Here is a 23415-nt window from a genome sequence, read left to right as displayed (position 1 = left end):
ATGTTAAGTGGGAAGGAGTACACAACAGGTATCCAACGAACAAAGGGCTCAGGAGGAAATATAATGCTCGAAGAGATTGCAGCAATGCAGCAGAAGTAATGAGGCGGAGTTGTGGTGCTGGTTTTGTTGCTCCTAATGGCTCAAAGTGCTAATGTGCTTAAACAAAAAGCAGTTGAGGATATTGTAGACTCATTTAGATTAAATAAATAAAATAAAAAAAATAAATAGAGATACAGCACTGAAACTGGCCCGTCGGCCCACCGATTTATACAAATCCTACATTAACCCCATATTCTCTACCACATCTCCACCATTCTCCTACCACCTACCTACACTAGGGGCAATTTACAATGGCCAATTTACCTATCAACCTGCAAGTCTTTGGCTGTGGGAGGAAACCGGAGCACCCGGTGGAAACCCACGCAGACACAGGGAGAACTTGCAAACTCCGCAGAGGCAGTACCCAGAACTGAATCTGGGTCGCTGGAGCTGTGAGGCTGCGGTGCTAACCACTGCGCCGCCCCAAAATTACTAAAAGGTTAAAAAAGAAATAGTTTTTATTATGACATGCTTTGACTTCCCCTCCTTTTATTTCAACTTTTTACCTCTCGCCTCAAAGCATTGAGCACTCCTGACATCATTGAAGGGTTTAGATGAGAGTAATGACATGAGGTGTTGGATTAATGTACATACAGCAAAAACAGAAAGATTCTTTGTTAATGGTAGTATCAAATCATGTTAATTTAGCTCCCTTAAGCTGTCAAAATCCATAACCCTCCAAGGTTATTCCTGTGATGATGTCATGAGAGTTTGTTATTTACAGAAAAAAAAAGAAATAGAATGGAAAAAAGTCCAGCGGGAATTCCAGTCAATCCTGATTGTCAGTGGTTAGTTTATAAAATTGAATGTTGATGTTGGCGTTCTTGTTTAGTTTTAAAACTTTTTTTTTCTTCTCTAACTTTTTTCCTTTCATGATAGGGAAATGTTGCACGGGCAGCAGATGCTCTGTGGCATCTCACTCAAGTTGTAATTCTCCATGTAGTAGCTTGGACAGAATGTCAGCTGGTTGTTTGACCAGAGAGGAACATCACAGACAAGTCTGATCTGAGATCATTTGACATCAACATGTGCACACTTCCCACCAATAGTGTAAAAGCAAAATACTGCGGATGCTGGAAATCTGAAATAAAAACAAGAAATGCTGGAAATACTCAGCAGGTCTGGCAGCATCTGTGGAGAGAGAAGCAGAGTTAACGTTTCGGGTCAGTGAACCTTCTTCAGAACTGGCAAAGGTTAGAAATGTAAAAGTTTATAAGCAACTAAAGCGGGGTTGGGGCAAGAGATAACAAAGGAGAAGGTGTTGATAGGGCAAGGTCACAGAATAGCTGACCAGAATGTCGTCGAGCAAAGGCAAACAATATGTTAATGGTGTGTTGAAAGACAAAGCATTAGTACAGAAAGGGTGTTAACGGACTAAAAACTGAGTTCCACAAGTTAGGGCTGAAGCAATTGAAGGTTCTGCCATCAGGCATATGTGAAGTGGGAAGGAGTAAACAACAGACATTTCAGTTCATTTCAACACTCCGCCCTGCTCTCATGCTCGCATCTCTGTCCTGGGATTGCTGCAGTGTTCCAGTGAACATCAACGCAAGCTCGAGGAACAGCATCTCATTTACCGATTTGGCACACTACAGCCTGCCAGACTGAACATGGAGTTCAATAATTTCAGAACATGATGGGCCCCCCCCATTTTACTTTTATTTTTAGTTATTTTTTCTTTATCCTTTAAAAAAAAATGTTTTTTGTGTTTATTTTATTTTATTTCATCTTAGTTTGTTCAGTTTGCTTACCCAGTGTTTTTTTACATGTTTGTACTTGCGTCCGTTCAATTTTCAGTCCGTTAACACCCTATCTGTACTAATGCTTTGTCTTTCAACACACCATTAACCTATTGTTTGCATTTGCTCCACGACCTTCTGGTCAGCTACTCTGTGACCTTGTCCTATCTACACCTCCTTTGTTATCTCTTGCCCCACCCCCACTTTACTTGCTTATAACCTTTTATATTTCTAATATCTGCCAGTTCTGAAGAAGGGTCACTGACCTGAAACGTTAAGTCTGCTTCTCTCTCCACAGATGTTGCCAGACCTGCTGAGTATTTACAGCATTTCTTGTTTTTCTCCCACCAATAGTGGCTGGATAATGATCAGTAGTGAAAACAATGGGTTTTACATTCTTCATCCCTCACCCAATTCAGAGGCCTCTTGGAACTCACCCATTGTTGCCCCAGTTGGTATGAGCACAGAATTCAGGTTGGACCTTGGGCCTCTAAATTTCTAAGGTTCAATTTCGCAGCCAATTGTAGTGTCAGGGAGAAATTAATTAGTTTCATGAGGACTTAAAATTTTATTAATATGTGCAGTCAGATTTCAGTACATTTATAAAGACAGCATAATGTTTAAATAACTTTGGCATATATTGCAGATTTTCAGCTTGCAGTTCCTTCAAATATATAGACTATATTTCTCCTTACGTTTCATTTACTATGAGGAAAAATTTTATTAGTGTTGCTCATTTTTCAGTTTGTAAACATTTCTGTACGGCCAGGGTTAAAAAAAAACTGTGTTTAATAAAGGAGACTTTAAAAGTGTACTAGAAAGACCACTACCTTTCTTGAACAATGGATTTCCATTTTAATTGATCTGAACAATCCTCCAAACAAGCCAACATATTTCCGTACTAGTTTTGACTGTCAACATCTTTCAACAAGACACGGAGACCTTGAGCTGTGATAAAGTGGTGACCACCATGACTTCTTAAAATCCTGAACCAAAGATATGTAAATAAGAAATTACATCTGTACTTGAAGCAGAACTGGTAATGCTGTAACATTCCTACATGGACTGCACTGCATATACACCTAAATTAACGCAGCGAAACTAAGAATTTTAATGCTAGGTCCTCAGGACCATTCTTTGATATCATGTAATTATCTCTTGCCCACCTAGCAACAAAGAGCTTCATTAAATGTTAAAATGATGGACAAAATACAAATTGCCATCTTGCAGAGTGTAATAGTTCAAAGCATAATGACCACAAGAACCTTGTAATTATTGTAATTACCCATCTGTGCAATTTGGCTCAAAGTGACATAAATGATGTAGCTAACTACTATATTAATACTGCTTAAATGTTTTTGTTTTAGTAAGTACAATTTCAGACAACTTAATGCATTTTGTACTTATTAATGAGTGCAATGTGAGCTATTAGAAAGCAATTCTGAATAAATGAAGATGGTTTTACCAATTGAGAGCATTGCAACAGGTAGTTGTTTGAGGCTGATACCTGCTGGGAGAACTATCCTGTTATCTGTCTACTAGCATTAGCTTATCCAGTGTAATTTTTAAACATTGTTTCACATTTTGCCTGCGGTTTTAGTGCCTTCACTACCTTCACACCAAATTAATGCAGTAAGCTTTAACGCAAAGCTGAAACTGCTGTAAGTTGGGCCAAACTACACAGAGAAACTGGCCAATACAGGTATTTTGTTAAATCTTCAGCTTCCTGTAGTAGGTACATTTAACTTCTATTACATTGAATTAATCAACCAACTACAATTCCAAGTGAAAGTGTTCTTTCACAATATCTGTTATATTTGCAAAAATTTTGAACAATAATAAATGACCTTGCCAGATTTTGTATTGGTCCATCGTTTGAGTACTACATTTTCACAGTGATCACTGCTGTACTCATGTAATCCATTATTATCTCTTTAGTCACATTCTTTAGGTAAACAGAAAAATTGGATGGGAAGAAAAGGTGCAGGGATTTATGCAGCATTTGTTGAAATTAGATTCTTAATTTCCAGTGCTACATACATATATAGTGTGTTGTATGAAAGGAGAGGAGGTTAGCACTCCCCTTGATAAGGCTAGAAGCGGCTCTAGTGGCCGTACAACACACAGCTGGTTATGGCATTACCATCTACTTAGTGGCATCTTAGGGGGTCAGTTAACCTAGTTGGCTAAACGGCTATAGTGTGATGCAGAAAGACGCCAACATCGCAGGTTCAATCCTTGTACTGGCTGTGGTAGTTCATGGAGGTCTGCCTCCTCACCTTTCCCCACACTCGAGGAGTGGTGACCCTCAAGCTATACATCACCAACTGTCTCTCTCAAATGGGGAGAGTTGCCTATGGTCCTTTGCGGACTATGGCAAGAGCATGTTATGAAAGTGCTTCCATTTTAAAAAAATTTTTTCAAGGACTCGTGTTTTAGAATCGAAGAGATCCCATGGTGGTTTTTTTTTAAGACGTCAACGAAAGAATTTTAGGACTTGAGGTTTTGTTTGAAAACAAACCTTTACTGCAGGACTCCACTCATGCTGCCAGTCAGAAAAGGACCATTTATGCATACTCTCTGTTTTCTGCCAGCCAGCCAATCCTCTATCCATGCTAATATGTTACCCCCTACACCATGAGCTCCAACTTTGCGCAATAACCTTTTACGTGGCACCTTGTCAAATGCCTTCTGGAAATCCAAGTACAGTACGTGAATGGGCTCCCCTTTATCCACAGCACACGTTACTCTTTCAAAGAACTCCAATAAATTGGTTAAACATGATTTCCGTTTCACAAAACCATACTTACTATTCTTGATTACAGTGAGTTTTTCTAAGTGCCCAGCTGTAGTCTCCTTAATGATTGATTGTAGCACCTTCCCCATGACAGACATCAAGCTAACTGGCCTATAGGTACCTGTTTTCTGTGTCCCCTGCTTCTTGAATAGAGGGGTTATATTTGCTACTTTCCAATCTGATGGAACCTTTGCAGAATCTAGTGATTTTGAAAAATTAACACTAACGCATCTACTGCCTCATTAGCCACCTCTTTTAAGATTGTAGAATGAAGCCCATCAGGACCCGGGGACTCATGTTGGTCCGCAGCTCCATCAGTTTGCTCAGTACCGCTTCCCTGGTGATTGTAATTTCACCAAATTCCTCTCTTTCTTCCACCTCCTGATTTATAGCTATTTTTGTGTCCTCTATAGTGAAGACAGAAGCAAAACATTTGTTCATTTCATTCGCCATTTCCTTATTATCTGCTATTAACTCCCCACTCTCACTCTCTAGAGCTCCAACACTCAGGATAGCATTCCATTAGCCGTCTTTACCCAGCAAAAGAGTTTAGATGACCCCTGTATCCCCAAGTCTCCCCTCACTCTTCTAAACTCGAGTGAAAACCTGCTCATTCCAGGTATCAATCTAGTAAACCTCCTTTGAACTGCCTCCAACGCATTTACATCCTTCCTTCAATAAGGAGACCAAAACTGCACACAGTATTCGAGATGTGGTCTCATCAATGCCCTGTGTAACTGAAGCATAAATTCTTACTTTTATTTTCAGTTCCTCTCGTAATAAAGGATGAGAGAGCACCGGTATGTCAGGTAGTAGGGACCGTGAAGGATGAAAGGGATACTGAGGATGCGGCAGAAGGAGGCCTAGACAATTCTCAACTTGAACCTCCTGCTATCTGGTCAGCTCGCACTGAATTGTTGGGGAGATTAGACACTATGCTTTCATATTTAGATGCAGAACAACATGAAGTCCTAACAAGACTACTCACAGCATTTAAAGGCGTCTGTAGAAATAAACCAGGATTTACAACCTTAGACACACGATCTGGATGTAGGAGAGTCCTCTCCTATAAAACAGCATCCTTATCGATTAAGTCCAGAGAAACAGGCCCAGGTAAAAGCAGAATTCGAATACATGTTGGAAGACCACCTAATTGAACACAGTCAAAGTAGCTGGAGTTCCCCAGTGGTGTTGAAGCCTACGCCTGATGGTTCAACTAGATTTTGCATGGACTAAAGAAAGGTTAATGCAGTAACAAAAGCAGACTCCTACCCAGTTCCTCGCTTGGAAGACTGTATTGACAGATTTGGCAGTGCCACATTTCTTACAAAAATAGATTTGTTAAAGGGATACTGGTAGGTTCCTTTAACACCCCGAGCTAAAGAAATGTCAGCCTTTGTCACACCAGACGGTCTTTTCCAATGCCGAATGATGCCATTTGGGCTAAATAATGCCCCAGCCACTTTTCAGAGACTAATGAACCAAGTGGTAGCCAGTGTTCCTAACTGTGTGGTTTACCTTGATGATGTGCTGGTATACAGTGATACTTGGAAGGACCACTCAGAACAACTAGAAGCTCTGTTTAGAAAATTACAGTCGGCTGATTTGGTGATAAACCTTGCCAAAAGTGAATTTGCAAAAGCGAGGGTAACCTACCTCGGGCAAATAGGGCAAGGACAAGTGTTGCTGAGAACAGTAAAAGTACAAGCATTGGTGGAGTTCCCTACCCCTAAGACTAAGCAGGAAATCATGAGGTTTTTGGGATGTATGGTTTCCATCGCAAGTTTGTATCAAATTTCAGTACTATAGCTGCTCCACTGACTATTTGCTACAAAAAAAGAAAACCAAGTAAGTGTGGTCAGGAGAGTGCCAAACATCTTTTGAGAGACTGAAAGCAATTTTGATGAATGAACCAATGTTGGCTGCCCCAAATTTCACGAAGCCCTTCAAGGTAGCAACTGATGCTCGTGACATGGGGGTTGGTGCAGTCCTGTTACAAGAAGATGAATCAGGCATAGAAAGGTGAGTGGGCTACTTTTCCAAAAAGCTAACTTGAGACCAAAAGAGATACTCAACAGTGGAAAAAGAAACCCTGGGCTTATTATTAGCTCTTAAGCATTTTGAAGTCTATGTCCACCACGAGTACAGAGAGACAGTGGTATATACTGATCACAACCTCTTAACCTTTGTGGAAAAATTCAAAAACCAGAATACCAGACTATTTCGATGGAGTTTACTATTGCGGCTCTATCACTTAAAGATTATCCACATTGCGGGGAAAAATAATGTACTTGCAGATGTTTTGTCTAGGATTTAACGTTGCTTTGTGTTATCTGATTGCAGTGATGGTACAAAGCAGAACTGTGTTAGTTACAGGTAAAGAGTGAATGAGAATGAGTTTGTAAATGTGTTTTAATATTTTTCATCTTCTGTTCCTTTCCACTCTTTGTAATGAAACACACTTAAAATGACAGTTCATTCCTCTAGGGATGGAGATGTTATTAAAGTACTGCCATTTTTTTTTGAGGACTCGTGTTTTAGAATTGAAGCGATTACATGGATGTGTTTTTGTTTTGAAAGGTCAATGGAAGGACTTTAGGACTGAAGGTTTTGTTTGAAAATGAACCTTTACTGGCTGTCACATGCCTTAAGCTAAGTAAACAACAGAAGCCTCAGTGACTCAGGAGAGTTTACAGAGAAGTGACTTGTTGAGATTTATGGTGGTCAGGAGGTTTTGACTTGCTGTTGGGGTGTGGACTGTTTTGAAGGCAGTTGGGTTTGTAGCCTGCTTTAAGAAACACCCAGCTCATTCTTCTCCACTTCTCTAAAGAGCGCTGCAAATCCAGTGTGATAGTTGAAATCCCTGATGCCACATTTCTCCTGAAAAGCCGACCAGACTAATTGTCAACATCTCCAGAACTAACTGCTTCTGAAAAGATCCCAGTTACCGGTCTCCATGTACCTGGATGCCAGGCCAAAGGACAACTGATAACCTTCCATATCATTTTTTAAAGAATTAACAAGTATTTGGCCAGAGTTTTTTTTTGTCTTTTTGTAAAGTGAATCTCTGCAGAAAAAACATCTTATTTTTTATCTAACCTGTGTGTGTGTGTGTGTGTTGGGTATCTAGAAGGGAATATCTATTTACATTCATATTTCAAACTGTGTGTTAGTGCTTTGCATTATAACTGGATAAGTCTTGTTTTATAATAAACTGATAATTTTGTCATTTATTAACGAAACCTGGTTGGTGTATTGTATTCTGGGATAAAGAATAGAGTATACGATTGACCGTATCGGTAACTGGGTAAGCACCTAAATATATCTTATGACCTGTGGAGATGTGGAACTAGAGAAATTCAGTGCACTCCTTCTGCATCGGTTGTAACAAATAGAATTTGGGAAAACAAATGTTATACTTGCACAAATGAACATTTTGAATAATAAGCACTGGCAAGACAGGTCACTACCTTAAATGAGACGCTGATTCGGTAATCCTCCATTCCAAGCGGACAGTATCACTAGTGAATTCAAGTTTAAGAATTGGTCATTTGATCTACCATCAGGCATGGTAGATATTGTTCTGCCGTGTCCAATCATGAATGGTGGTGAACGATTAAAAAAAACTAATGGGATGAGGAGTCTCCATGTACATCCTCATTTTTAAGGATGGCAGAGCCCAGCATGTGTGCACAAAAGGCAGCGCTGAAGTATTCGTAACTGTATTCAGCTAGAAATGCTAAGTGAATGATCTATCTTGGCCTCCTGATGAGGTCCCCACCATCACAGATATCAGTCTTCAGCCAATTCGATTCACTCTGCAGGATATCAAGAAACATCTCAGTGCACTGGAGACTATGGGCTCCGACAACATCCCGGACATCGTCCTGAAGACCTATTCTCCAGAACTAGCTGCACTACCAGCCAAGCTGTACTAGTACAGCTACAACACTGGCATCTACCCAACTGGATGAAAATTTTCCCAGGTAGTCCTGTCCTCATAAAACAGGGCATATAGATTTTGGCCAAATAACACTAAATCAGCCTACTCTCAATCCTCTCCACTTGCCTGGATGGGTGCAGCTCCAACAACTCTCAAGAAGCTCGACACCATCCAGGACAAAGCAGCCCGCTTGATTGGCACCCCATCTACAAACATTCACTCTCTCCACCACCGACGCACCGTGGCAGCAGTGTGTACCATCTACAAGATGCACTGCAGCAATGCACCAAGGCTCCTTGGACAGCACCTTCCAAACCCGCGACCTCTACCAACTAGAAGGACAAAGGCAGCAAATACATGGGAACACCACCACCTGCAAGTTCCCCTCCAAGTCGCACACCATCCTGACTTGGAACTATATCGCCGTTCCTTCACTGTCGCTGGGTCAAAATCCTGGAACTCCCTTCCTAACAGCACTGTGGGTATACCTATCCCAAATGGACTGCAGCGGTTCAAGAAGTCAGATCACCACCACTTTCTCAAGGGCAATTATGGATGGGCAATAAATGCTGGCCTGGCCAGCGTCGCCCACATCCCATGAATGAATAAAAAAAAATCATAAACAAAGTGATTGAAGTTGTCATCGACAGTGCTTTCAAATGGCACCTACTCACCAATAAGCAGCTCACTGAAGCTCAGCTTTTGTTCTGCCAGACCACTTGACTTCAGACCTCATTACAGCCTTGGTCCAAACAAAATCTGAATTCCAGAAGTGAGCTGCAAGTGACTGCCATTGACATCAAGGCAGCATTTGACTGAGCGTGACACCAAGGAATCCTGGTAAAATTGAAGTTAATGTGGATCGGGGAAAAACTCTCCACTGGCTGGAGTCATACCTAGTACAAGGAAAGATGGTTGTGGTTGTTGGAATGCAGCTACCTCAGCCCCAGCTCATCGCTGCAGGAGTTCCTCAGGGCAGTGTCCTAGACCTAAACATCCTCAGCTGTCTTCACCAATGATCTTCCCTCCATCATCAGGTCAGAAGTGGGAATATTCGCTGGTGATTGCACAGTGTTCAGTTCCATGTGCAATTTCTCAGATAATCAAACAGTCCTTGCCGCATACAATAAGACCTGGTCAACATCCAGGCTGATAAGTGGCAAGTAACATTCACTTCACACAAGTGCCAGACAATGACCATCTCCAACAAGAGAGAACCTAACCAGCTCCCCATGACTTTCAATGGCATTACCATTGTTAAATCCTCCATCTTCAACACCCTATGGATCACCATTGACCAGTACTTAAACTAAACCAGCCACATAAATACTGTGGCTACAAGAGCAGGTCAGAGACTGGGTATTCTGCAAGTGACTCACCACCTGACTCCCCAAAGCCTTTCCACCATTGTTGCGGGAGTAATGCACTGTCAGTTCAGTCCCATTACTCCACAGGTCACAGCATATTATTAAAGTTACCCACCTGCCAGAAATTAGCCAAATTAAACACTTTATTAACCTCCAGAATAAAACACAGCAAACCAGGTATCTTTAAACGACAACAAATTAACTATTTATGAATAAACAAAATCTTAAACAATACTGAGATAGATCTATGTCTCACGCACACACACATATATTCAAAAACCAACAGTTAACCGGATCTAAAAATGATGTTTTAAATTAGAGCTGTTTCTTAGGAATAATAAAACAACTGGGTTGTAAGTCTAGGCAGGTTACATTCCCGGTTCGGTGAGGTGTCCCAGAGACAAATAGTCAGATGCCACTCGAAGTCTCCAGGCAAGTTTGATGAACAGTCTGTAGTGGACAGGTGTTCACGGTACTTTGGCTGCAGTAGGCATCACACAGCTCTTTCAACAAGGCGTAGAGCAACAGGTCTATTTAGATTTTTGAATTAGCAGTCTTTCAATAGAAACTTAACTGAATTTCCAGAACTCCCAGAAGCACAAAAGGCAACAGAAAGTTACTCCTGAGGTAGAGACTTCTTGGAGATGGGAATAAAAAAGAATTTGCTACCTCCAGTAATGCAAATATTCCTTTCCAGGGGTCTTTTCCTCTTTAGGTGAGACAGAGCCTGTAGGCCAATGTAGATTTTCTGCTGAGAGAGACAGATTGTTCCTTCAGAGAGCTTCGCTGATCTGCCAGTTTATACTGGTTCTAGCCAGTCTTTACACACAGTCAAACTGATACTATACAGCATGCGATCTCTCTCTCTTGCTGCTTTGGAAACAGGCATGCAGCTCACGCACTGTTCCCAGAGAATATAAAAGCTGCTGTCAGTCTTAAATACTTACAGCCCCCCTTTAGTTTTTAAACAGAGGGGAAAAAACACTTCCAGGACACCTCCACCCTTGGCGAAATGAAAAGCCATCTCTAAACATTTTTTCACATTCATGTCCCCATTCACCCTACTGGTAATTAATAGAATTTTTCTTTGTACCATAGTTATTTATGTAACTTAAGGTTAAAATCGTAACAAAACGTCGGCGATAACATTGTTTTTCCTCAAGATATGTACAATCTTCAAATGATAAGGCTGCAACAACAAACTCCATCTGAATATTCTAGCATTTTGGCTTTTAAATTTTTCCACAAATGTTAATGGGTTATGGTCAGTGTATATTAGTGTTTCTTTACAGTCTTGGCAGACATAAACTTTGAAATGTTTAAGGGCAATAATTCTAATGTTTCTTTTTCTACAATGGAATGCTTTTTTTGGTGGCAATTTTTTTTTCTGGAAAGGTACCCTATTGATTTTTCTATGCCTGATTCGTCATCCTGTAATAGAACTGCATCAACTCCCAGGTTGCTATCATCAATCGCTATCTGGAAGGGTTTAGCAAAATTTGGAGCAGCCAACACTGGTTCATTATTTAAGATTGCCTTTAGCTTTTCAAAAGCTGCCTGACACTCATCTGACCATGCTACTTTGGGGTTTCTTTTGTAACAAATTGGTTAATGGAGCAGCTACAGCACTAAAATTCCATACAAACTTCTTGTCGAAATTGCACATTCCTGAGAACCTCATGATTTCACATTTAGTTTTGGGAATAGGGAACTCCACTAAGGCTTGTACTTTTGTTGTTCTTGGCAGTACTTGTCTTTGCCCTATTATGTGTCCGAGGTAAGTTACTCTTGCTATTCCGGATTTGCTTTTTGCCAGATTTATCAATAAGTCCACTGCTTGCCGTTTTTTAAACAATTTTTAGCTGGTTTAAGTGTTCTTTCCAGGTGTTACTGTATATTAGTACATCATCCAGGTACACTACACAGTTGGGAACACTGGCTACCACCTGATTCATTAATCTTTGAAAAGTGGCTGGGCCATTTTTTAGCCTTAATGACATCACCTGGCACTGATAAAAGGGTCTGACAAAAGCTGATATCTCTTTGGCTCGAGGAGTCAAAGAAACTTGCCAGTATCCCTTTAATTTTACCTTTGGTAATGGATTGATTTTTCTGTAGTCTATGCAAAGTCAGGTTGACCCGTTAGGTTTAGGCACTAAGACTATTGGTGAACTCCAGCTACTTTGACTAGGTTCAATTAAGTTGTTTTCCAGCATGTACTGGATTTCTGCTTTTACTTGGGCCTGTTTGTCTGGACTTAAGCGGTAAGGATGTTGTTTTAAAGGAACGGATTCCCCTGTATCCACATCATGTATGGCTAAGGTTGTACATCCTGGCTTATCCCTACAGACTCTTTTAAATGTTGTGAAAAACCTGGTTAGGTCTTCATGTTGTTTTGCATCTAAGTGCAAAAGCATGTTGTCCAATGTTCCTGGCCATTCTGTATTCACTAACCGAATAGTTGGAGGTTCAATCTGAGAATTGTTTAGGCCTCCTTCTGCCTCATCTTCACTATCCTTTTCCTTCTCATTACCTGACATACCTGTACTGGCTTATCCTCCTCCCTGCGATAGTATTGCTTTAACATATTGATATGACACAACCGATTCTTCTTCTGGGCCACTGAACCGTACTTTTAGTGGTTCACCCTGTAACAGTAACAGTACCAGTACTTCATCCCCTGGTTGAAAATTGTGGGTCTTTGCATTCTTGTCGCCCATTTTTTCATATTGGCTTGGAATGCTTTAAGGTGTTGACTTATACATGATTTAGTCTTCCAAATCCCCGTATGTTTTGCAAAAGGAATGTCATGTGCTAACCTTAATAATTCCTGGAGATATTTAGGTGATACCACTATCTGTTAAACAGCTGTCTAGGCTTCGGCCGCAGGTCTATGAGGCGGTCTCCATTTCCTCCTCAAAACCCCGTCTTCAACATAATAGCCTTCTGGAATTCCTTTCACCTCAGCTTCTGTCAGAGCCGACTGTGCTATTCTGTATAACTCTGGATCAGCGTGCTGTGCTGCAATTATAGAAGATCAGTTAAACATCTCATTTGGATTATCTGAATCTCCAAATAAGGTTTCAGATACTTGGCTATCTGTTTGTGGTGCCAATTTTACCTCCAACAACGGATCCTGTTTACCCAATGTTCGGGTTACTGCACACGCAGAAAATATTCCTGGAACTTGTTCCTCTAATTGTTCTGTTGCTTTAACTTCACTTGGTTTCTCTGTATTTATAGGAGAAACTGATACTTTTGATCCAGCCAAATCATTTCCTCGGAGTACATCAATTCCCTTTACTGGCAAGCTACGGATAACTCCCAGATATTAGGTCACTCTCTGGCCTACTTTATATAAAAGCACTGGTATATACTCCCTGCCAATTCCTTTAACTAAACTTTTAGCGTTCAGGGCGCTCTCTGGTGGAAACATTATACCTTTCCCCAGAAAAAGTGTTTGGGTCACGTCTGTATCCCTGAGTGTAATAGGTTTTCCTCATTTAAAGGATATGGAGTTACTTTTCCCTGGACAAGAATTCATTGTAAGTTTTGGGTATATTATTCTTAACCTCGACACTCACTTTAGTTTTTGTATCTGGTTTCACAGCTGCCATTAAAGCTACAGCCTGGTCTTCTGTACTCTCAGTCAGAGCTACTTTCAGTGATTAGCTTTGTGTACCCCAACAAGCCCTATGGGTTTACCTCACAATTTCCAGCATTCAGAACAAAGATGACCCATCTTGTTGCAATGCCGACCTCACTTCTGCCTTCATCACCTTCCTTTCTGGCCTGACGAGGTGATCCTGGGGCATGCCCAACTGTTCCTTCTTGTTCCCGGCTACTTGCCTTCCTTTCACTCTCCCACTTTCTATCCTTCTCGGGTTTATGGGGTGACGGACAAAAGGTTTTGGCTTATTCACAAGCTCAATCATCAGCAATTTCCACAGCTTGCCTAGCTTTTACAACTTTCAGGTTATCTACTTGAGTTCTCATTACTGAAGGGATTAAAATTTTAAACTCTTCCAAGAGAATCAATTCTGTAAGGTTGCTATATAGGGTTTCCATCTTTATTGCCCATATCCAAAGGTCAAAATTAATTTGCTTTACCCTCTCAAATTCTACATACATCTGTTCAGCCAATCTCCATAAGTTCCGCAACTTCTGACGGTAAGCTTCAGGTAATAACACATATGCAGCGAAAATAGCCTTTTTTGCCATCTCATAATCTGCAGAAGCCTCTTAAGAAAGCATGGCATAAACTTCATGAGCTCTGCTCATCAACCTGCTTTGCATAAGCAGTGTCCAGCTTTCCTTTGGCCATTTCATTTTTTTGGCTGTTTTTTCAAAAGATATGAAAAATGCCTCTATGTCCCTTTCCTGAAACTTCGGAAGAGCATGTATGAATTTAAACAGCTTTTCGCTGGGTTTTTAGCTGGATTCAGATTCCTCCTGACCAAAATTTTCCCTGGATTCAAGACTACCCCTTTGTCTTCGTTTAATCTCTTTTAACCTAAATTCCCTCTCTTAGAAATATAGAAACATAGAAAATAGGAGCCGGAGTAGGCCATTTGGCCCTTCAAGCCTGCTCTGCCATTCATTATGATCATGGCTGGTCATCCAACTCAGGAGCCTGTTCCAGCTTTCGCCCCATACCCTTTAATCCCTTTAAACCCAAGAGCTATATCTAACTCCTTCTTGAAAACATACAATGTTTTGGCCTCAACTGCTTTCCGTGGTAGCAAATTCCACAGGCTCACCACACTCTGGGTGAAGAAATTTCTCCTCATCTCAGTCCTGAAAGGTTCACCCCATATCCTTAGACTGTTCCCCACCATCGGGAACATCCTTCCTGCATCTACCCTGTCAAGTCCTGTTAGAATTTTATCGGTTTCTATGAGATCCCCCCTCACTCTTCTAAATTCCAGTGAATATAATCCTAACTGACTCAATCTCTCCTCATACGTCAGTCCCGCCATCCCAAGAATCAGTCTGGTAAACCTTCGCTGCACTCCCTCTATAGCAAGAACATCCTTCCTCCGATAAGGAGACCAAAACTGCACACTATATTCCAGATGTGGCCTCAGCAAGGCCCTGTATAATTGCAGCAAGACATCCTTGCTCCTGTACTCAAATCCTCTCGCTATGAAGGCCAACATACCATTTGCCTTTTTTAACCGCCTGTTGGACCTGCATGCTTACCTTCAGCGACTGGTGTACGAGAACACCCAGGTCTCGCTGCATATTCCCCTCTCTCAGTTTATAACCGTTCAGATAATAATCTGCCTTCCTGTTTTTGCTACCAAAGTGGATAACCTCACATCTGCCATGCATTAGTCCACTCACTCAACTTGTCCAAATCACCCTGAAGCTTCTCTGCATCCTCCTCATAACTCACCCTCCCTCCCAGTTTTGTGTCATCTGCAAAGTTGGAGATATTACATTTAGTTCCCTCATCTAAATCATTTATGTATATTGTGAATAGCTGTGGTCCTAGCACCGATCCCTGCGGTACCCCACTCGTCACTGCCTGCCATTCAGAAAAAGACCCATTTATCCCTGCTCTTTGTTTCCTGTCTGCTCACCAATTTTTTATCCATTGCAATGCACTACCCCCAATCCCATGCGCTTTAACTTTACACGCTAATCTCTTATGTGGGACTTTGTCGAAAGCCTTCTGAAAGTCCAAATAAACCACATCCACTGACTGTCCCTCATCAACTCTACTAGTTACATCCTCGAAGAATTCTAGTAGATTTGTCAAGCATGATTTCCCTTTTCGTAAATGCATGCTGACTCTGCCCGATTCTACCACTGTTCTCTAAGTGCTCTGATATAAAATCTTTGATAATGGACTCTAGAATTTTCCCCACTATTGACATCAGACTTCCCTGTTTTCTCTCTACCTCCCTTTTTAAATAGTGGGGGTACATTAGCTACCCTCCAATCTGTAGGAACTGTTCCAGAGTCTATAGAGTCTTGGAAGATGACCACCAATGCAAACACTATTTCTAGGGCCACTTCCTTAAGTACTCTGGGATGCATACCTTTAGGCCCTGGGGATTTATCGGCCTTCAATCTCATCAATTTCCTCAACACCATTTCTCTGCTAATACTGATTTCTTTCAGTTCCTCTCTCTCACTAAGCCCTGTGTGCCCCAATATTTCTGGTATGATATTTGTGTCCTCCTTTGTGAAGACAAAACCAAAGTATGCATTTAGTTGGTCAGCCATTTCTTTATTCCCCATTATAAATTCCTCTTCTCATTCACTTTCTCTCTGAAGTTCAAGTTTCCTTATTGCTATTCCTTTTTCTTCTACAAGTTTTCTTGATTCTTTTTCAGCCTCAAGTTTTTTTTATTTCTTGTTCGTGCTCAAGTTTTTTCATTTCTGACTGAATTCTAACCAATTCCACTGCATCACTCTTCTTTCTCTTCTTCCAATCTTAAATTTTGGACTATCACATGAATTATCTCTGCACTTTTAGCACCTGATTTAAACTCTAACCCCAGTTTTGCTGCCAAATATTTTAGTTTATTTTTAATTAAAGTTGTCAAGTCACTGAGGGAGACATTCTGCTTTCCCAGAAACTCTGCAGCAACTGTTAATGCCATTCTGATGGTGCAGCCTTTACCCTATTATACAAGAAACCTGGTTCCTTTTATTTTTGTTCAAATTATTACTCCCCTTACAATTTACATAATTACTGTTGGATTTGGATCCTGAACAATCGAGCCCCCAATTAAGATGATCCCGGACGAGGGCCCCAATTAATATGTTGCGACCGAGGGAGGAGTAATGCACTGTCAATTCAGTCCCATTACTCCACAGGTCATAGCATATTTTTGAGGTTTCCCACCTACCAGAACTTAGCCAAATTAAACACTTTATTAACCTCCAGAATAAAACACACCAAACCAGGTATCTTTAAATAACAACAAAATAACTATTTATTAATAAACTAAATCTTGAACAATACTGAGATAAATCTATGTCTGAAAAGACTTTAACGTCTTATTCCTCCAAACCTTCATGCATGCATACATACATTCAAAAACCAACGGTTAACCGGTTCTAAAAATTATATTTTAAATTAGAGCTGTTTCTTAGGAATAATAAAACAACTGGGTTGTAAATCTTGGCAGGTTACATTCCCGGTTTGGTCAGGTGTCAAATAGTCGGATGCTATTCAAAGTCTCCAGGCGAGTTTGATGAACAGTCTGTATGTAACGGTACTTCGGATGCCTTAGGCATCACACAGATCTTTCAACAAGGAGTATAACAACAGGTCTATTTAGATTTTTTAATTAGCAGTCTGAGTTTCCAGAACTCCCAAAAACACAAAAGGCAACAGAAGGTCACTCCTGAGGTAGAAATGTCTTAGAGACAGGAGTAAAAAGGAATTTGCTACTTCCAATAATGCAATTATTTATTTCCAGGGTCTTTTCCTCTTTAGGTGAGACACAGCCTGTAGACTAATGCTCAAAGAGACAACTTCTTCCTTCCTTCAAGAGAGCATGCTTTGCTGGTCTGCCAGTTCAAACCGGTTCTTGCCAGTCTTTACACGCAGTCAAACTGATACATTACGGCATATGATCTCTCTCTCTCTCTCTCTTACTGTTGCTTTGGAAACGGGCTTGCAGCTCACACACTGTTCCCAGAGAATATAAAAACTGCTGTCAGTCTTAAAGGCACACAGACACCCTTGAATTTTTTAAATGGAGTTAAAAAACACATACATGACTCCATTTACAAGGTGCAATTGAGGAGTATCTTGGAATATTCTGCACTTGCCTGGATGAGTGCAGTGCCAACAGTCAAGAAGCTTGACAGTATCCAGGACAAAGTGGTCCACTTGATTGGCACCCCATGCATCGCTTTAAACATTGACTCCCTCCATCACAGACACACCGTGGTAGCTGGGTGTACCATCTGCATTGCAGCAACTCACCAAGGCTTCTTTAACAGTACCTCGCAAATTCACAACCTCTGTTACCTAGAATGACAAAGGCAATAGGTGTGTGGGAACATCACCATCTGCAAGTTCCCCTGCAAGTCTCACACAATCCTGACTTGGAAATATGTTCCGATTCTTTCATCATTGCTGCGTCAAAATGCTGAAATCATCTACCTAACAACACTGTTGGATGACCTTCATCACATGGCCTGCAGTGGTTCAAGAAGGCGGTTCACCATCAGCTTTTTAAGGGCAACTACGGGCAGAGAACAAATCCTGGTCTTGCCAACGATGCCCACATGCCGTGAATGAATAAATAAATAAAGTATCATAATCATTGATCATCCTGAAAACAGGTAACCAACATAAAACACCTTAAACTAAAAAAAAATCCACTTTATTGTACAATTAGCAAGCACATTGATCCCTGGTGTATAGCAGTCTTCCTGACACCAGCTAAATCAAACTAAGTTAGCCCAATATTTCTGTAAAGGGATAACAGCAGAGAAACTTATGTTTGGGGTACACTGTTTTCTTAAAGGTGTTGTGCCAAGTAATCCTTGCTCCTTTTTATTTTTGAAAATGTATTATAATGCTGAGGGTTAAAATGGCTGTTTTGATATCTCTTTGGTAAATCATACAAAAATCTCATTTTTAGAAAGGTCAGTCAGTTCAATTGCTTCGAAACCAATGAAAATATGGTAAAGGGAAGAGAGGGTTTTCCCTGTTCTCCGTTTACTTAAACACATTCTTTATACTCAAGTATAATATTGCCACAATAAAAGATCAGAGGTTACAGTCCCTCCAGGTGTGTAAAGTGAGAAGGAAACTATGCCAGATGTAGTTACAACAGCAGCTAATAAAAATGTGATTCATCAGCTTTTTTTTAAATTAAGTATTTCCAAAAATAAGAAGTCACAAACACATTACCCGGGTCTGGATTTTGTGTTGGAGGCAGGGCTCCTGGCGCCGGGCTGAAAAGGTGAGGGCAAGCCAGTTCAGAAGGCAAGATGGGATTGGGGGTGGTTGGTGGTTATGCAGTCCTGGGGGAGGAGGGTGGTGTTCCCAGTGGGGTTCCTCCATGGGCCACAGATTGCCCCTGGAGGAGGGACCCCTCCCCCTTCCCCCCACAAGGGCATGTTTTAGAACTTCCAAGTCTAATTGTGAAGAAGACACTGAAACGAGGAAGCTTAGGTAGAGACTATTTATTGCTTGCCACAGAACTTACTTCTCCACTCCTAACAACCCACAGCCAGTGCTGGCTGGCTCTTTATATATACACATTTTAATACAATTAATTAATACTAATTAATACCCAAAACCTGTTCACCCTATTATCTTGAACTACCAGGTATTTATCATCCATTAACAAAACTTCAGACCCTAACAGGATGCCTTGTTTTACAAGGCGTCCTCCCCATGTGGCAGAGGCACCTTCCCGCCGCTGGTTAGATCCCAGCGTCGGGGGAAAGATGCCCATAAGTAGCCATTAATAGGCCACTTAAGGGCCTCAATTGGCAGGCTGTCGTCGGCCTATCCCATCCCCTGGAAGATCGCTTGGCGACAGGGAGGTGACGGGCCCTCCACCCTTTCCTGCCCCATCGCGATACTGCATGCTCCCTGCCTCAGGGGGCCCACATAAAACCACGGCCCACATCCCTCGTTGCTCTCCTGAAGTCAGAAATTTGTCTATGACTGCAAGGGCAGTGGTGGCTTTCACTGTATGGGCATGGACAGTTATTGTCAGTGGACAGCACAACTGATCTCACCCCCCATCCTTCATTTGCACTTTCAGTTAAGATTTTCTGCATAACTTTACCAGAACTACAATTCTGGTCAAAAGAAGAGCACGCAAAGTGACAGAGATAGCCAACAGAACTCCTGTGCTCCCTCCCCTCCCCTGGATATGTTGAGCACCAAACTTCAATTGCATTGAGTCACTACAGGAGCGTGCAACTTTTTAGAAGCAGTGAGCGGATCTTTGTGGCACATTTAATTAAGTTACTTAGTTGGGTAGAATTGTGACGAAACAATATGACCAATTCCAAATCTCTGCCGCATGTCTTCCAATTGTTTGATCATGCCATTAACACCTATATGCTTGTTTTAGTTCTCTCTCTTCACTTTACTTGTTTTTCTTTTTCATCTCTTATGTCAGGTGGGGACTTGAATTGGTGGGTAGATCAGGTACATAAAAAGATTCAGACAGGTGAGTAAACTAGCATCATCAGGTCTTGGGTGGGGACAGATGGATGGAAGCAACAAAATCAGGACTCTGGCTAACAGGTACAAGCCACAATAAACCAAGAAAGAGATTCTCAACTGGTTTATTGATGTACTTTCAATCCCTAAACATCTTACTGAATTGAAGCACATTGCCCAAGATAAATAAATTCATGTACACAAAGCCACTTCTTCCTTTGTCCATCTTTGCAGTTTTCCAGCTTTCCTTTGACCATTTCATTTTTTTGGCTGTTTTTTCAAAAGATATGAAAAATGCCTCTATGTCCCTTTCCTGAAACTTCGGAAGAGCATGTATGAATTTAAACAGCTTTTCGCTGGGTTTTTAGCATTTTCCATTTTTGTATTTTTTTTCAGCCACTGGGCAATTGCCTCTTGCTTCAGTCATGCAGAATTAGGTGAGAAGTGATGATGAGATTTATTTTCGAGGTTGGTGCAATGTTGTAGTAGTGGTGATCTGCCCAAGGGCAAGTCCTTTGCTCATTTCTCCACGCTTCACGGTCCTGTGCTTTCCTGTTCAGTTGCTCGTAATAACCTCTCATTTTTTACCTTCCATGAGAATGAGCAATATGACTAAGGAAAAAAGTAGATGAGGTGGTTTCCTGTTGCCTGCCTCATGTGTGCTTTAAAGGAAACACAAGTCCTCTTTCCGAAGGATCCTCCACTTATAAGTAGGCATTGTCCCTCAAGTTTCTAGCTCTTCCACCATCATCACCAGAAATTTGCTGGTTCCACTGTTGGTCATAGTTCGTAACCCTCAGCATGGGATCCTTACCTGGCCTAGGGTGACTCACACAAGGACAGGGACGGCCGCCACCTGAGGTCTCAAATGATGCTGCTACCCTTTGTCTTATATGCATTATGCAGGTGCCTTCAATCAGGCTACAAAGATAGCTGGTATGTAGAAGTGTCACACTCGTGCTGATTTGAAACTGCTATTGATTGGAAGAAACTTCAACGATTGACTGAAGAGCATTACATTCTCTAGCTCTGCTATCAAAATCCTTCACAATTGATCAAATACAATTTTGTTCCATACCTCCCTCCATTCTTTTTATAAATAGCTGTAGTTTGTTTATTAAACTTTCCCCATTTTTGCACTTTCATTTTTTCAGGACATCCATAAACTTGTGCATTTAGTTTTTTGTTTTGCAGTTCATTGGTTACAATGTATTGTGTGAGTGCTTTGGTGATTCTCAGCACACAAGGTGCAGTATGGCTTGTTTTGTGGGTTACGCTAAGGAATAGTGGAGGTGTTTAGTTGTTGGGTGCTGTATAAATGCGAATTCTTCCTTGGCCTTCATTTAATGTTCGATTGTTTTAAGAATGTTACTTAAGTGTCCTTTGTGAATTCAATTCATATTGTAATGTTGTCTTTTTTGTGTGAATACCTTTGTATATTGCCAATAGTGTTTGGTATTTTGACAGTGTTATTATCAAAGTGAATTTTAGCATCTGTAAATGGGTTGCTTGTAAATAATGCATTACTGGACCTCAAACTGACTGAGCAAGCCAAGCCCCATTGTGAATGACATTTTAGTATTGGGATTGCCATGCTCTTGTAAAACATGAAAATTCCACTTTAAAACAAAATGTAATGTGTAAGTCAACATTTTTTGCTGCTAGTTCTAGGTTCCCCCTTGGAAAAGTATTGTGGAAGAGGCAGAGACTGAAGATTGCTTCATTTTTGCATTCTGCAAAATAAAGGGTGGGGAGGGTGGGAGGAACTCATTCGCGTAGCCCAGCTTCTAGCTTGCATGACATTCTTCAGTGATATAAACAAAGATCATAATTGCCATGCAGGTAGCAGCCACAGGGAATCAAGGTAGCTCTGCGTATGCAAACAAATTTCTCTCCCTAAGTATTTGTGGAAGCTCAGCCCCTAAATGACACCATGAGGTATCCGTACAGGAATATTTCATGGATTTGTCTGAAATTCCTCTCTGTTATTTTAGCAGAGGTATGTAGTGTAGAATGTAGTGAGAATACTGTGAAATTCCAGTGTGCAGTGCAGCTCACAATAGAGTAATTGTTATCCCTGGGTTACACAACATAACATGTACACTCCTGGCTCTCAAAGGGGCATGCTTGCTCACGGGGCATCTGGTGCAACCGCCAAAAAAGAAATAAAAACAGAAAGTGCTGGAAATACTCAGCAGGTCAGGCAGCATCTGTGAAGAGGGAAGCAGAGTTAACGTTTCAGGTCTGTGACCTTTCATCAGAAAGATGAAATCACTGAAAAAGAAAACCTGTTTAAAAGCCCAAGAGGCAACAATTGCCTCGATCTTACTTCCATAGTTGTGTGACCCTCCGATAAGAGTTCCCCTTTGTCTAATTAATACCACTTGCTTGTTTATTTGCAGAGTTTGTTACTGGGTACTTAATGTAAAGGAACTGACCCTGTGTTGTGATTCATAACGGCTTCCCTCCATGCCTAAGTTATGTTGGTGGTATTGCTGATCTTTCAGCCTTTGTTTGGCAAAATACAAAAGCTTCAAACGTTGCGTAATTTTCTTGCACTGATCTACTTTTCATGGTAGCTAAACGCACACAGGGTGGGTGGGCCCACCTACAGACATCCCAGAGCCATGTTGAATTTACCTAAAGTTACAAAAGCAGGATCATGTCCAGGTGGAATACACTGGGGAGGTTAAGGTGGAGTGCAATAGAAGGCTCTGTATGGCCCTGATTCGACTGTGTGCTTGATTTATGTTTTTGATTCTTTGCAGCAGCTTTGTACACCATTATAAAAGATTGTGTCCTTCTGCCACAATCTACTCTGCCTTTATACTGTGGCTCCACTTATGTAGAATTGTTACATCCTTTTAACTTACTATAAGTTGAGTCCATGTGTGCTGCTTCCCAAATGGATTCCCATTCTTTGCTGAAGAAATCAAACTGAAGATCTCTCTGCTGGCCTATTTTTTGCATGTGTTTAAGAATGCACAGCCTTGAGAAATTATTTTGGATATATCTTTATGGAATGGGTGGAAGATTTCTTGGGAGTATATGTAGTTGGCATATTCTGGCAAACATGATGTGATCTATCAAAAAGGGGTTGATTGCAGGTCTGGAGGTCATTTTTGTTTGAGCTTAATTTAGCTTGGAAGTTTTTGAAAGGATAATGGTTGCACTGGCAATGACCTGTGAGAGCTGCTGGATGCCATTATCATGTCAGCACAGAGTCTTTTGAAGTATGGTAGACAAGCTAGTAGGGATGACTCAGTATTGTCAAGGCCACAATAATCCTGGGAATGTTTTTTTGGATGCCA

General features: G+C 41.1%; 1 protein-coding gene and 1 non-coding gene across 2 annotated transcripts in view; both read left to right on the top strand.

Moving 5' to 3' along the window:
- Nucleotides 1-23415, top strand: part of LOC137380054 (receptor-type tyrosine-protein phosphatase gamma-like) — an 870349-nt gene that overhangs the window by 227218 nt on the left and 619716 nt on the right. The window lies entirely within an intron of this gene.
- LOC137380469 (U6atac minor spliceosomal RNA) lies at nt 3888-4014 on the top strand. Its single transcript, XR_010977035.1, has one exon. It is a non-coding gene; the product is annotated as a U6atac minor spliceosomal RNA (small nuclear RNA).

The sequence above is a fragment of the Heterodontus francisci genome, chromosome 19 (assembly GCF_036365525.1).
Source record: "Heterodontus francisci isolate sHetFra1 chromosome 19, sHetFra1.hap1, whole genome shotgun sequence".
Lineage (NCBI taxonomy): Eukaryota > Metazoa > Chordata > Chondrichthyes > Heterodontiformes > Heterodontidae > Heterodontus > Heterodontus francisci.
The sequence above is the reverse complement of the archived record's forward strand: the minus strand, read 5'-3'. Positions and strand labels throughout refer to the sequence as shown.